At 45.1% G+C, this 16357-nt stretch overlaps 1 pseudogene; it reads right to left on the reverse strand.

Annotated features, from left to right (window-relative positions):
• Nucleotides 1-12102: 12102 nt before the first annotated feature.
• On the reverse strand, nucleotides 12103-16325 carry LOC141421605 (2-iminobutanoate/2-iminopropanoate deaminase pseudogene; annotated as a pseudogene).
• Nucleotides 16326-16357: the final 32 nt, after the last annotated feature.

Below are 16357 nucleotides of genomic sequence, written 5' to 3' on the forward strand. Positions count from 1 at the left end.
AATCTTGAAACTGGAAAGGCTGAGTCAGGCAGGCTTAAGAGAAAAATCTGCATTCAGGAAGTAGAGCCTGGGTTTTGGAAAGAATGGGGAGGACGGGCATTTCAGGTGTGTAATATGACGAGACGATGGCAGAGAGAAAGCCAAACAGACTGAACTGGCTGGCAGAGAGAAGTTGAGCCAGGTGCCTTGGAGATAAGAGCAATGGAACTGATAATAAGCCTCTTGCTTGAAGGCAAAAAGATCTGTCATGAATTATATTTGTCCTCCTCTGCTAGTTAAGTGCCAACCAAGCAAGTGCCTGTGGGCCATGATCTGAATGATATTTGAGGAAGGGATTTTTCTGTCCTCTACTTTGAGAAAGCAACAAGCAGCATAACTGAGCCCCTGACAGCTTATTTAATGTGCTCATTATCGATGTACCTAGATATTATTATGCACATCGACAAGGAAACAGTCCTTTCTACTGTGGAAACACACAGTGTATGCAGTGTGTTCACAGAGGTCAAGCATCTTGCCCAAAGTCACACAGCTGCTGGAAAACATGGCCAGAAGTCAAACAAAGCCTGAGTGTCCACTGTATCTGTGGGAGCAGTCACTGCCAGAGACTCAAACTTGAGCTTCTAGAGACCTGGAGACCTGGACACCTGGTGTTTCTTTACATGGACTGCCTCTTCCTGTACCAATCCTTTACTCCTATTTCGCACCCCCCCACACACACACACAGAGAACGAGAGAGGGAGGGAGAGAGAAAGAGAGAGAGAGAGAGAGAGAGAGATGGTTTGGCAGGAGCAAAGGCCCTGGGCCAGGGCCCCAGTCAAAACTGAACTAGCAACCGTGTTCTGGAAGGCAAGAGGAGTAAGCGGGAGGCAGGTAGTGAAGCTATTGCTGGGCCTTTTGTAGCACATGACAGTGTGGATTCATTCAATACTTGATATTTAGCATCAGAGCTGGCACCGCAGTGTGCTGGCACCAAAAAAAATGCATTTCCACCTTCCTGGAACTCATGGTCGCTGTCCTATCACACTTTCTTCAATAGTGGGAAAAATTATTCAGTATCTGTGCTAACACACTTGCCACTGTCCCCATGGGGCTACTAAGCACTTGAAATGTGCCTAATGCAGTTGAGGAACTGCTTTTTAAATTTTGTTTAATTTTAATTAATTTAAATATAATTATTTATTTATTTTTGGTGGCCCTAGGATTTGAAACCAGGGCCTCATGTTTGCAAGGTGGGTGCTTTTGCTACTTGACCCACTCATCCAACCCATTAATTAATTTAAATTTTAAAAGCCACATGGGCTCTTGGCAAGAATCAGACAGGACAGGTCTCCTTGGTGAGACATGTAAGCTGGAGTAGGCCATGGGGTTCCACAGAAGGGGCACCTCACCCGGACTCAGATTGCATTACAAGACAGTTGCGGATCTAATGGTATATAGTGGTTTACAATTTTTTATTAAACTCCTGACGCTTCTTTTATCACTGTCAAACTAGTCAATGAGGAATAAACATGCATACTAAAAATGCACAAATCATAAGCACAGAACTCTAATCCTATTTTAAAATCCCCCTCAGTCACTGGGGTGGGTAAGGGGTTAGTGCAGAATGGGAAATATGGGGACGGGGGGTGGTGAAAGTGGGAGAGACAGTTAGAAAACTTCTCCTCTGGGATATGTAGGCAGAATTTGGGATCCAGATCTATGTCTGTGGCCATGAGGGGTGATGCGTGTGGAGAATGGGGAGGGAGGACTATAGGTGGGACTGGGTAGCAGGTAGAATTGAGATGCAGGGGCAAATGCAACTTTGAGTTAGACTAGTAGGCTGTGAAGCCAACAGACTTGAGAATTTGGGCTTCCACAGAGGTCTTAGAATATGGGAGGCAAAGGATGGGTAATGTGGGAAGGGAAAAGGCTACTTCTTACAGAAGTAACCTGTCCATTTTGATATGGACTTGTCCTGAGGCAGAAAGAAATACTAGCTCAGAGAGAGGCTGAGAGGTCAGAGCAGAAGAGGTCAGTGTGGGCATTAGGCATGTACACATAGTAATTACTCCCCAGCAGGGAATGGGCGCTCCAGGGGGAGGGAGTTTCAGGGAACCCACAAACAAGCTTTGGTAGAATTATAATGGCTGGGAGCACCAGGCAGAGCAGCCTCAGTGGGGGAGCAAAGGAGAAGTGGACATGAAGAGAGGAAGAGAGCTTCTATGTTCTCAAAGCCACATGCTCAGATGCAATAGAACCTGTCACCCAGATTCCAGAGATACTATCTTGCTCATGTTCTCTCCATCTCTCCAGCTTGGCCTTGCACATGGCATTCTACCAGAGATAGCCATGGCACAGAATGTGGGAGGAAGTGAGGAAGGAAATGATGGAGGCTTCTGGGAAGCTAGAGGACCATCTCCTACCCTGCGGAAAGGAGCCAGCAAGGAGAGGGAAACTCAGCCTGATGGTAGCTCAGCAGGCTTCAAATGATAAGTGGTTAGGCAAGACTTTTGGATAAGGAGGCACCCTGGGGACTTGAGGGGAAATCAAATGTTAGAAAGTCTGAGGCTCAGCCCAGCATGGTAAGGGAAATGATAGGGGAAGAGCTGAACAGGACACCTGCCACACACCCGTGAGGGCAGAATGGAAGCTTCCTCATGCACAGGGGAAGAAGGGCCCAATTCTTATCTTTTGCAACAGGGATCCTCCTCTGCCCTTAGCTTCCTGATTCTTCTCTAACACTGACCACACAGGACATGAGGTCAGAGGAGGAGGGCTTGATGAATCTCCCGCAGCCCAAAGATACTCAGAGGCAATAGTCACATACACTGTGGTTAAGGAGGAGGGTTAGAAATCAGGTTTTTTTTCTCTCTGTCTCTCTCTCCCTCCCTCCTCCCTCCTTCTCTCTCTCCCTTCCTCTTCCTTATGTCTCTCTCTTCTTTCTGTCTTTCTTTGATGATTCTGGGGTTTGAATTCGGGGCTTTGTGCTTGCTTAGGCAGCTGCTCTGCTACTTGAGCCCCACCTCCAGCCCCTTTTGCTGGAGATAAGGTCTGGCTTTTTGCCCAGGTCAGCCTGGACAGTGATCCTCCTATTTTAGGCTTTCCACTATAGCTAGGATGTCTGGTGTATGGCACCATGTCAAATTTTTTTCCATTGAGATGAGGTCTTGTAAACTTTTTTGCCTGGGTTGGCCTGGATCCTCCCAATCTCAGCTTCCTGTGTAACTGGGATGAAGGTGTGTGCCACCACACCAGCTTATTGGTTGATATGGTGATGGTGGGGTATCTCACGAACTTTTTGCCTGGACTGCCCGCAAACCACAATCCTGATCTTAGCCTCCCAAGTAGCTAGGATGACAGATGTGAGCCACTGGCACCTGCCTGGAAACTAGGATTCTGAATGATTATCTCAGGGTTTTTGTACCCATAATCTCAATCAAAATGTGTTTAGTGACAAGATGATGAGCAGTGGATAGGATGATAGACAGTAGATATACTTAAAACTGCTAGGACATTTATCCCCAAATAATATTTACTAATGTATGTTTGTCAACCTGGGGGGACCTCTCTAGTGGTGGCATTTTTTCAGTGACCTATTAGGAGAAATGCTGTATTATGGGATCTGGTCGGTTTGTTGGGGGCAGATTTGACCAGATGGTACTAAATAGGGATAGTCAGGTTCTTTGGTTCTCAAATAATCACTGCACAAGAGCAAGTATGTGGGAGGTGGAAAAACCCCAGTGTGAGAAGATGGGGATTCTGTTTGGCACAGGGTAGGTAAGAGCGGACCCTATACTCTGCTTGCCTAAAGCACTTTGAACCACACTAAGAGAGCTTCATTGCCCAGAATGATTGTAGCAGGGAGGAGCATCAGAAGAAAACAGACTAGGCCTGAGTCCTGAGAAAGTAGCATGGAGGTAGGGATGGCATAGCAGAGAGATAAAACCTGAGAAATCTAAACATGAAGGAGGTCATGTAGCACCAGGGAGGGGAAAAGTCACTTTACTAGGGTAAAGTAGTCAATAAAATTAAATATAATATATATGGATTAGAACTTGCTTTTTGCTTCTGTAACCTGCTTGCAAGGGTACATAAGGTAAGACCCCTTTGTTTTGGGGCTCAGCCTTTGGACACGAGTCCACTGAGTCTGTGCTGGCACAATAAATGTAGCTTCCTGCTAATTGCCTCAGAGTCCTGTATCTCAGCTAGCAACCTCCTGCCACATTTCTTGGGGGCTCGTTACCCAGGATTGCGGAGATGGTGAGTTATCATCTCGCTTGTCACCGGGGTGCATCCCCCAGGACTGCCAGGAGGAGATCCCACCAGGTGCCAACAGACAGCTTGATCCAGAGGGGGACTCCTCCTCCCAGCGTGTTGGGGTGAGGGCCTCAGATGCACAACAGAACCCAGTGAGGTGCAGGAACCAGTGAGGGGAGGGGAGCACTGCTCATCAGATTGGTAAGAACCTGGGTTCAAATTCATGCCTGTCCCAGGAGACAGAAGGGGAGCCTGATCACCTCTTAATGGGACACCCTAGTAACCACCTTTTGGGGGGTGAAACTGTGTCTCTCAGATTCAGGGACCAGGGTGGAAGTACTGTGTTGTGTGAGAGTATGTGAAAATGGGAGCTGAGACTCAGTCCAGCTGTGAAGTGAGTGAGGAGTTCCCTCCCACTCTGTCTGTCTGGCAGTCGTAATGGGAGGAGATGTGTGGAAATCAGCATAAAAATACTTCCTTGGAGTGTATGATTAATAACTTTAAAAAGGGATTTAATGGAGACTACAGAGTTAAGTTAACCCCTAACAAGCTAAAGTTCCTTTGTGAAGTAGATTGGCCTGCTTTTGGTGTAGGACAGCCCTGGGAAGGGTCACTAGGTAAAACTGTGATTAACGAAGTTTACAGAGTAATTGTAAAAAACCCTAACACCTAGGAAAATGAGAAAAGCCAAGAGGCTAAAACTGGTCTTCAAAAACCAGACTTTGTTGTTTATTTAAGTTCAGGTAGCAATTTATTGGGCAGACTGAGGAGAAATCAGAGTCTTTCAGTCTTGATGGGTAGCTTTGGTGCCCCCGTTTGCACACCTTCATCCAAAATGAGCATCCTGAAGGAGGAGTGAGGCTCAGCACTAACTGAGCTCTTACAAAAATTAACACATGATGGATGGACTTGCACTGATACATAAGATCTGGTCTGACTTGAAAGAAAGGAATGTTGCAGAAGGGTTGTGAATGTAGAGAGAGGGAAATGAAGAAATGGAAACAAAATTGGGATGAGGTCTTCATGGATAAAGTGAAGAGAGAGAGAGAAAGGAGAGAGAGAAAAAGGGGAGAGGGGGGAGAAAGAGAGAGGAGAAAGATAGAGGGGAAAGAGAGAAAGTAAAATGTCATAAAAGTAAAATGTCATAAAATGTTTGGAGACAGATGTTTGGATGAAAGATTAATACACTCCTTCAGTTGAGTTTTTATGTCTTAAAAATAAAAAGTAAATAGAAAACAATTTAGTATTATTAAAATTTGCCAGAAATACTAAACTTGCTGGCACCTTTACTTCTAGGAAGTATAAACAGGGAGAGCCTATCTAAAAGGGTGAAAAAAAAGGAGCAACTTTGACTGTTGCTGGTGAAAAAAAAAAACTGTTCCAAAAGGTTGGTGCAGTAAGCTTGGTCTGTTATTGAGACAGTCATGAGATGCTTATGTTTCCCTTGCTAATGACTGGTCAGATTATGCATCCATCTAAGATGAGTTCACAGTGTGTGTGTACAAACATCTTCACAATGGTTCTTAAACTGCTGCTATAAGATTAATATGATTCTCAAGGTAAAAAAAACCAGGGTATTTGTTTTAAAGATCTCTGTCATAAACTGCTTCGGCTTTTTACACATAAATATGTAAACATCTTGAGAACAGTTCTTATTATAGAGTCAGTGTAAAAATTTTTTTACTCTATTCTATTGCTACTTTTAAGAAAACAGGTTTTCAAACTTATTCCCATCAGGTCTCACTAAGATGCAGGCACTCAGGCATTAACACTCCAGCTAAGACCAGAGGAAGATAAAAAAAGGAGGGAGCCCCACAACTTGCAGCAGGAATCTTGAAATTTGGGTAGTTAAAGAAATGACCTTCACATGTTTCATTCTGTCATAAATACAATCTGAAATTAAATTCTCTCCTACAATATATGGGTCTATTAACAAATGGGCTTTCTATAAATTGCTTTTATACAAAAATAATTTCAAGGTTGTTTTCTTTCTTGTTTTTTTCATACAAATGTAAGGCTCTAAGTTAAAAGATTTTATGAGTTATTTTCAACAAGTAATAAAAATATATAAAAAGTATTAAAGGATATGGTTTTTAAAAAATAATGATGCGCAATGCCAGCTATCAGAACCGCTTGGCTTTAGACTATTTGTGTGCTTCTGAGGAAAAAAGTTTGTAAAAAATTTAACCTGAACAACTGCTGCTTACAGATTAATGATTAAAAAAAAGGTTATTAAAGAGATCACAGACAGAATGAAAAAGCTTGTCCATGTCTCCGTCCAGACTTGGAGAGGATGGGATCCCAATGACCTGTTGGAGGGTGGTTTTCTGCCTTAGGTGGATTCAAAACTCTGATGGGGACAATGGGCCTAATCCTAGGAGCATGCTTAATACTGCCCTGCCTGGTTCCCCTGGTGCTGCGGCTTATCAAAACTATTATAAAGGCTGTTATAAAAGAAAAATGGCCACACATGTAATGATGTTATAAAAATACAAACCCCTAAATCAAGATGATGCTCTTTGACCCTAGGTGGGTCCGATCATCAAAGAGGGGAGTAATGTAGCAGGGAGGAGGATCAGAAGAAAACAGACTAGGCCTGAGTCCTGAGGAAGTAGCAGGGAGGTACAGATGGCATAGCAGAGAGATAAAACCTGAGGAATCTGAACATGAGGGAGGTCACGTAGCACCAGGGAGGGGAAAGTCACATAGCACTAGGATGAAGTAGCCAATAAAACTAAATACAATCACATATGGATTAGACATTGTTTTTTGCTTCTGTAAACTGCTTGCAAGGGTATATAAGGTGAAACCCCTTTATTCTTGGGGCTCAGCCTTTGGACATGAGTCTGCTGAGTCTGTGTTGGCACAATAAAACTTCGCTTCCTGCTATTTGCCTCAGAGTCTTGTATCTCAGCTAGCAACCTCCCGCAACATGATAGAGCTCGTAGACCCCAGATTCTGACTGGTAGACCCTGTTGGAAGTGTGTGGTCCATTTTAAGAGGGACAGAGACAAACTATAGAGTCAAGATGGAGAAATCAGAATGGTGAGAATCCATGACTAGAAGGAAGATATGGAGACACTGCACTGGAAGAGAAGACTCAAGGGGCAGATGATAATGGTCTTCAATATCCTGGAACAGAAACTACACTGATTCTGTATATCTTGAGAAAAAAAAAGATCAAAGACCAGTGAGTGTATGTAGACTCATTATGAGGGGCTTTCTAATCATTAAAGTGCCTCAAAGTTGAATGGGCCTCAATGAGTGGTGGTGAGCTCACCACCACGTGAGGCAGTCAAGTATGTGTTAGTCTATAATTTTATGATAATATAATAGAGGACATTCTAGGACCAGAGTCTCTGCACCCTGAAGTTTTGCAAGATTGATCCTTGAGATAGAACAGGACTAGAATGACTCAGAGTCCAAGAAGATCCTCCATATGTCCCATTCCCCCAAGTTTCCGGAGTTCTTGGGTACTTGGTCTGAGTACTTGAGTTCTTTTTCTCCTTCCTGTACCCCAGTTCCTTCTGAGTCAAGCTGGGGAAATTCCTCAATGGCCAGTGGTGCTACTATGTGCCCATAGCACACTTCCTGGCTGGGGAAGGGGAGGGAACAGGCTGAAGAGTAAGGAGGGCAGGGCCCCAAGGTTGTGCCTAAAAGATAGGAACTCCTCCAGGGAAAGTCCCCACAATAGAGCACCCTCTTTTATCCAGGATGTGGTGGGTGCTGATTCAGGTTGGCATCTCTGGGAGGAGATGAAGGAAAAGCAACCAGGAAACAGGACCGAAAAACTGGAAAAACTTCTCAAGCCAGAACTGGAGCCCCTGTTACAGGAGCCAGGCACTTTCCCGTGGTTGGCAAAGAAGACATATTGACTTAACATTGCCCAGAGCACTGGTGGAGCTGGGAATGTGGCCCAGAAGTCTATTGCTTAGCAGTGGCCTGTATAACTTCAGGAGCACCATCACATTCAGTTTAGGGAATAGACTACATTAGTACCAAGAAGCAGAAGCTGTAAAGTTCTATGTCAAATGAGAGACAGAAGCTGTGGCACAAGGTGAGACTATGGTGGACAGAGGAAGGATGGGATGCTCTGGCTGGCAGATGAGCACAGAGGACAAGGACCTGTCCCAGGAAAGAGGAGCTCTCCCCATCTTGGGGGAGGACTGAACCCTCACCTGTTCCCAGTTCCATTCATCCATTACACAATAGTGACTTGAGCACCCCTGTACTAGACCCATGCTAGGCATGGAGGTGATTGCAGTAAGTCAAACACAGATACAGTTGTTGCCCTCTCGGAGCTCATGGCCTAGAGCACAGCAGTTCCACAGAGATATCTGGATGATGGAAATAATCACATAAGCAGATGTGGTCATGGAGTGGTATGTGGTGCTGAGTGACCACTACTGGGGGAGCTACCCTATCTGGGGGTGGGGCAAACTTCCTAGAGGAAGTGAACCCAGATCTGGGGTTGCAGGTAAGGAAGAGCCCTAGTTTGGGACTCAGTTGCATACCTCCTCTGTGCCTCTCAGCACCAGGTCCTGTGGCGCCTCCATTCTAGCTCATCATGTGGGGTGTAGCACCCACTTCCACTCCTGTTGTGAACATCCCAAGGAGAGTCATTTGATTGTATTTTCCTTCATCCAACAAGGTGCCTTTCCCATGGTGGTTGCTCAGTAACCATTCGTGTGAATTACAGTCAATCATCAACCAACCATGCCTAACCACCAGCATCACTTAATCAATATACAGCAGTGACCAAAAAAGACAAAGTTGCTGCTCTCCCAGAGCTTACTTTCTAGTTGGGGAGACAGATCCTGTAGAAATAAATGCATATAACAAGTAATTTGAAGGGCTCATAAGCACCCTGAGGAAAATCAAACCATCTGTTGAGACAGAGCTGGTGGTGTTAGGGAACCTGTAAAGGAATGATGGAATGATAAACCATGGAGGCTGGAGTAAGACAGGCTGCACCCACTGGGCTGGGTTAGGGAATAGGAGGAGAAGTTGGGGATCTCAGATCCCAGGGCAGGAAGCTTGGGTTAGGTGAGTCAGTCAGAGATGGGCATGCTCCACTCCTCACAGCCGGGAGCTTGGACTCTGGGAGGGAGTGGACAGGGAGTGGTTTGGAAGCTTAGAATTCAGTTGTTTGGAATTGCTGACTGGAGCAATGCTGTGTTCCTGTGTCCCTAATCATGACTCAGACTTGAGCTCTGATATTGGGGCAGGGGAGACAGGAGTGACCTGGAGTTCCTCTAAGAGGCACCCAAGGCTGCCACAGTTGATCGTCCTGTTGGGAAGGTCCTGTCCCAGACCCCAGGCCCAGAGCGCATTAAGGTGGAGGTGTTGCGAGTCAGGCAAAGGACTTATGGATTCTAGAATGCAGTTCAGTTTTCAGAGGAGGACATAGACACTGTCACAGGCTGCTCAACCCACCTGCCCCGGGGAGGGAATATAGCTCTCACCAATGAGTCCCAGTAGGCCTGTGAGCTCAGCACACTCTGGATGGCTTGGTACTCTTTGGCTCTATGCTTCTGGGACAAAAATTCTGTGTGTGGGGGAGACAGCAGCAGAGGAGAGGGGATGAAGTGTTCAAGGCCTAGTGCTGGTCTTGGGGTGGGGTTGCCATAGGAAGAGATTCCACAGACGGGGGCAATAGCAAGGGCAGAAGAAACCAGCAGGAGCTTCTAGAAGGTTGAAATGGGCCTTATGGGATGAATTCTGGTAGGCAGATGGGCATGGAAAATGGGGAGGGGGAATGAGTGGTACTGAAGAGCAGCTTAAGCAAAGGTATAGAGGAAAGGAAGTGTGGTCGAATTTAGGGAAGGGCAAGGCTGAATTTGGCCAGAAAGTTCTCAGGCTGAGTAAACTTTTGCCAAACCCCAATATTCCCTCTGCAGAAAATAAAACGCTCTTCAAAGCCAAAACCAAACAAGAAAGAGCAGCAAAGGCAGACTGATGCAGGGGAAAGAGCTTGTACTTGGAAGTTATATGAATTTGATTGAATCTGTTCTCTTGCTGTGAAGACCTAAAATTCTGGACAGGTTACCCAATTTTCCTGAGCCTTTGTTTCCTCAGCTGTAAAACAGTACTTGCTTCATAGGGCAGATAAAGAGATTAAGTAAGATCTAGGTAGTGTTTCAGTCATTGCAGTGCTCAATAACTAAATTCTCTTGACTCCTACAAAGCCACAAGTCTCTGGCTGCTCCACTGTGTTAAAGGTCAAGGCTATATAATGGATGCTTCCTCTTGGATGCTTCCTCTTGCACGGGCTCTTCTAGAGATGCTCAGGCCATGTCAGTTCTGGCTTTGATTGTTTCTTCTGAAATTACCATTCCAATGAGGGGGATCCAAAATCTCCTCACTTGATAGGGGCATTTGTGTTTGTACTTGCTAACAGAACTTGTACAAAGCTGCTTGCACATCCTCCCTCTGCCTCCTTCCCAGCATTCCTTGAAAGCTCCTTTGTTTCCAAGTGAGGCAGGTTAGAAGGCAGGGAAAGGAAGTTATTGGGATCTTAGCTGCCATATAACTTAGCCTAAGGCATTTCAGATTAAACACTCTCTCTAAGCCTCTTTTCAATTGCAGAGTTTTTAGCAGTAGCCAGGGCCCTTTTTAATTGCAGATCCTCTGCAAGCTGCAGAGCTAGACAGGAAAAACAAACAAACAAACAAACAAAATGAAACAAAAAAACCCCACGACACTATGGAACATTCTGAAGGACCCACTTGATTCTATACCGAGAATTAGCATAAGTGTATGTGCAGAGTGATCTATTGCCCTAGCCCAGAGACTGCCCAAGTATTTCCCATGATGCAGGTTACTGGAGATTTAAAAATGCCTTGAAATCAAGAGCTCTCCCTTTTTTCTTTCCTTGAAGTTTCTCCACCCCACCTGGAAGACCATGCTGCTCTTGTGATTCCCTCCCTCACCTATCATAAAATTCATTTTCTCCCTTACTACCTCAACAGTGTCCTTCCTAGATTCGTCCATGCAGGATACAAGAATCTAGGTATCTTCTGATCAGAGTTTCCAGACATTGTCAGAGACCACAGCACAAGGGCCTAAGGAAAGATTGTCTTCTCATGATTCTCCATTATCAAGCATAGGCAGATTCTAGTTCCTCTCCACTCCTGGCATTCAGGTGCAGGCAGGCCTGTGATCCCTTGACCTAGCTCCAAGCTGAGCCTGGAAAATTGTTCACACCCTATGCTGCTCCCCTGCTGAGTCCCCTGGGTGCCTTGGAGCAGAGGGCAGTGGATTACAGATCTCCTGACACAAGACAGCTCTGCCCAAATGCCTTCATAAGAGATTTACCCAAACTCTAGCATGGGATCCAGCAGTATCCAGACATGTCCCTCTGATAACCCCAGCCCCACTTGAAGTGTTTGCTTGAGAAAGTTCAGTGCTGCTGGAAATTTGCTTTGTGTTATAGTCTACACCTAATGATAGGCCCCTGACCTCTCTTTCTTAGGCCATTTTCTAAAAAGACCTTACAGTTATAAATGTGTATCTCTTGCAAGCAGAAGCATCTCTCTCAAAGACAGAGAACCCTTCCTTTGAACTGTAATCGTCAAGAAAGAAAAGGTCTTTGTCTTTGTCTCCAAATCCCTGTGGTTAATTTAGATAACCACCAGCTAACAAAGACAGCTGGCCTAATCACACTTACTTTCACTCTACGGAGTCCCTGTTCCACCCACTCTCATTCTCTCTCTCTTTTTTTGAAACCTACATGCTTATTTTATTTCCATTAGAAAAATACTTATATATAAAATTTTGGTCCACTTTCTTCTCCTTCAAGTTCGAATATTTTAATTTTACTCATGAGAGCTAAATTTTTTTTTCATTATTTAGAGAATACTTTATTAGTTTCTGTAATCAAACCCACGTAGATAAGACCTTACATATTTAATACAGTGCGTTAGTTACCCCTGTACAAATGGAAAAAAAATTAAGTTTAACGTTTCTAGACCAATATGGCTATTAATTTCTGTACAATGCCAACTCAACACAGTAAACTGGGATACTTTTTTCCAAAGTTGACAGCACAGCTAAAGTTTCCAAAAATTCAAATTATATATATGTATATATATATATTATATTTATATAAAAAGACCAATAACAGCAGTATGTTATGCATCAATAGCAGCAACAGCTTTTCCAGGTTCTGCAGTCATCTGAACAAAATTATAGAGACATCTAGCACACTCCATTAAAACAACAAAAAAACCCAAACCAAACCAAAACAACAACAACAAAAAAAGTGAAAAAGTAAAAAAAACAAAACCCCAGAAAACAGCAATTTTCTGTTTCTGTTGTGGTACCTGGCACCATTTTTTTTATTAGCTTCTCAATCATCATTTGAGCTAAATATTTCACACCATTAAATTAATAAGATTTAATTGAATTGTGTGTGCTCTTTATTACTTCCTAGGAACAATATCTCATCTTCCCTACATCTTTTCCTTTGAGTAACTCTGTAATTATTGTCTCTTCTCTTACATTTAGCAATATGAGTTACATAAGTGTAATTTATAGCGTCCATAACTGGATTTATTAACCTTCAATTCTTGTCAAATTTCCCTATGATACGGTATTTCTGTGATAACCAGATGTTTTAATTACACCTTACACTTCCCAACATCAATTGTAAAAATTAAGATGTTAATTTAAAGACAAGATAGAAATTCCAGAGACAAACACTGGGTCCACTTAGAGTGATGCTGTTAAAAGAGGTCCTTGAACAGCTATTGCTTCAATCTCAGCCTGGCTTCCTTTGGGCAAAGCAACAACCTTGTAGGCAGCTCTAGTGGGAAAATTACTCTTGAAATACTGTTTGTAGATTTCATTGACAGTCCCAAAGTCATTTACATCAGCCAGTAAAATAGATGTTTTGACCACATTAGTAAAGTCACAGCCTGCAGCTTTCAGAATTTCACCTATGTTCATAAGAGCTTGTTTAGTTTCTTCCATTACCCGTCCTGGCACAAGCTGTCCACTTGCAGGGTCTATGCCTAACCTGTCCTGAAATGTATATGATCCTGTCGACTTGCACAGCTTGCCTGTAGGCACCAAGAGGCACTGGAGCTTTCGCAGTGCTGATCACCTTTCTGACCGGGGAGGACATGGTTAATTCTGTCTCTCACAGGCGCTGGGGGCATAAGTAGGCTTACATGTCTCTCACCATCTATCTCATTCTCGCTTTAAGATGTTCAAATCACCTCTGCACAAATCAGGATCAGCTCTTCCTCCTACTGTCAGTAGTTACTGAACACAGTCTGTTTCACTGTTTTAAAACTACTCTATCTGGCTGTGTTGATCTTTCTGTCGTTTTTTCCTTTGCTTTCTTCAAACAGGATCTTGCTATGTAGCTCGGGATGGTCTCGAACTTGTAATCCTCTGGCCTCAGACTCCCAGGTGCTGGGATTACAGCTGTGTATCACCATGCCTGGCTTCAGTTGTGTTTACCTTTGATACCACTTGGTAGAAGACCTATCTGGCCCCTCCTTAGCTCCTGCTCGGATGGGGGCAAATCCTGCCTCCTCTGTAGCTCAGAATAAGGCTGTGAGGATAACCCTTGGGAGGGGTGCACACACCTGTGTGGAGGTGGGACTGGCTGAGGGGGCATTAGACAGGGAATTAGGATGGACTGAGGTGGGTGTTGATACTCTTGGCTACCCAGAGGCAGGAACAATAGCAGAGGTAAGTTTGAGAGAGAAAGGCAGAGAGTAGAATATCATAACCCCTCACTAAGGTGAAACCTGAAAAGACCAGGGCTGCATTGTTTGGGGAGGAGCCTGGTGGTGGTGACTACTCTAGCTCCCTTGAGTCTTCACCCTGGGTCTCACCATTATTGTCTAATTGTTTCATGATCATTACTGAAAGCACTTTGAGAGCTGTAACTTTTATAGGCTTGCCAGTACGCGTCTGCCCCTCCCTGCACAGGATTGGGTGCTGAAGAGGTTGCCACAAACACTAGAGGACTGGGTGACGGAAGATTAGAGAAAAAGTCCTGTGGAGGGGCCAGTGGGGCTGTCCCCAGTATTGGAAGCCCAAAAGCTGAAGGGACCAGATGCTTCATATAACACCCTCAAAGAGGCTGTCAGGACCTTTGATGGTCATAGGTGTGTGGGAGCTGGATGAGGAAGAAAAAAGGGCAGCTCTGGACTCACCCACCTTACCTTGCTTTGTCCAATGGGCATAGACTCTGTGGGCCCCTTTCCCTGTGCCTGAACCCCACCCAATTGTCTGTCACTTGCACCATCTCTTTACTTCTCTTGCCTGCCAGGGACCTCCCTTCCCATGCGTGGGTCCAAAGGGGCCTTCAGCATTTGTCCCCAAACTGAAATCTCAGTTCCCTTGGTCCAGCCTGGCATTCATCATCTTCCTATTTAAACAACGTAAGACAATTGGTTAGAGCTCACATCTCTGGGGACACCCTGGGGGCAGAGGCCCCCAGTCTGCGTCATATTGGCACCCCTAACCTTACTGATGGGTGGCTGTTCTGAGGTAGGTGTGCCATGCATTGCACATGATGTGAGTTGGCTGCTGTGGAGGAGACCAGGATGGGCTGGGCTGGGCTACACTGCTTGCGCTAGTCTCTTCTAGGTATTCACAGTACCTCTCAGCCTCATTCTCTCCTCTTTAAGCTATCATACACACACACACTCTCTCTCTCTCCCCGTCTCTGCTGGTGTCCGATGATTAAAGACCTGGAAGAGGTGGGGGCTCTGGGCCCAGTGGTGCTGCCTAGCTTAGAAGAATGGGACACAGGTCAAGAACAAGCCTCAGAGACTTGGAAACACAAACTCCCAGTCAGAGAAAGAAGCGTTTGCACACAGTTAACTGTTTCCTGAATACACTTAGATGTCTGCTTGTATAGGTATGGGATATTTCTGTGGCTACCCAAGAATATAGTAGCACTGGCTGCTTCTGTGTTGGGGACTGGACTAGTGGGTAGGGGTGAGAGGGACACTTTTTACTGTGTACACTTTTAAACCTTTTGGATTCTGGGCTATGTGAATATGTTAACATAAATTAATTTAAAATGCAAAAAAAGAAATCCCTTCTTCATTTTTTGCTGGGCTCCTTCGGATATCAGTCATCTTCCAGGGACCGTCAAACTCCTTGATTTGGTCCAGTAGGAGTAGGATGCATCTTACCTCTCAGTGTCCCACTAGGACTAACCTCAGGCAAGCTGGCTTATTTGCTGCTCAAGTACACTCTTTTTCTGTACCTGCTGGTTCCATAGTCCCCTTTGCCATGGATAACACTGCTGCAGTCCTGTGTTGGCTCAGGTCCCCAGTCTGTAGACACTGACTCCTACAGTCTCTCCTCAACACACACCTCCACTGCCATCACATCCTGGTGACACTGATACTGGGCCAGCCTCACTGCTCCTCTCATGCTCACTGTTCTTCTCTTTGCCCACACTTCAATCCCAGTGGTTCCTCAAATGCAAGTCTGATGAAGCCAGTCTTCTGCTTAAATCTTCTTGCAGCTGACAGTGTTAATGTCTGCCTAGATCCTCTTGGAATCTCTTTTTTCCATTTTTGTGCCTGATGTTCCCTTTAGTGTGCTTTCACTGCTGACATCTGTCACTCTTGGTAGGAAGGGGCTTTACAGCTTGAGCCACATCTCTAGCCCAACAATCTGTCACTGCTGGAGAACCACCCTGGGCCTCCTGGAGCCCCTTTGCAGGGGTGGGGAGGCAGTACAACCAGGCACTGAGCAGGCAAGGCAGCCCAGAAGGGCTGGAAGGGCTCGTGTAATCATGTCTGTAGGAAGCAATTCAGGTCATACAGTCTGGAGAGGAAGGATGAGTGTGTCAGTGCCAGTAGTTGTTCCTCTGTTCCTTACTTGGAATCTGGCAGTATCTTCTCCTCCAGTTCCAGGAAATCAGAGACACTAAGGAATCTGCCCATGTTGGAATTGGACCTCTCCAAGAGATCATCCCAGGTAGGAGGTAGTAGGCACCCTGAAGAGATGGTGGAATGAGGGGATGTGAGCAGTGTGAGATTAGGAGCTTCTGGTTATGGAAGGACCTAGCTCCTTAGCTGGGGCATGGGAAACAGGCCTTGCAGGGAACAGTAGGAACAGGTCTGGAAGAAAGGGACCTTAA

The sequence above is a fragment of the Castor canadensis genome, chromosome 3 (genome assembly GCF_047511655.1).
Source record: "Castor canadensis chromosome 3, mCasCan1.hap1v2, whole genome shotgun sequence".
NCBI classification, from domain to species: domain Eukaryota; kingdom Metazoa; phylum Chordata; class Mammalia; order Rodentia; family Castoridae; genus Castor; species Castor canadensis.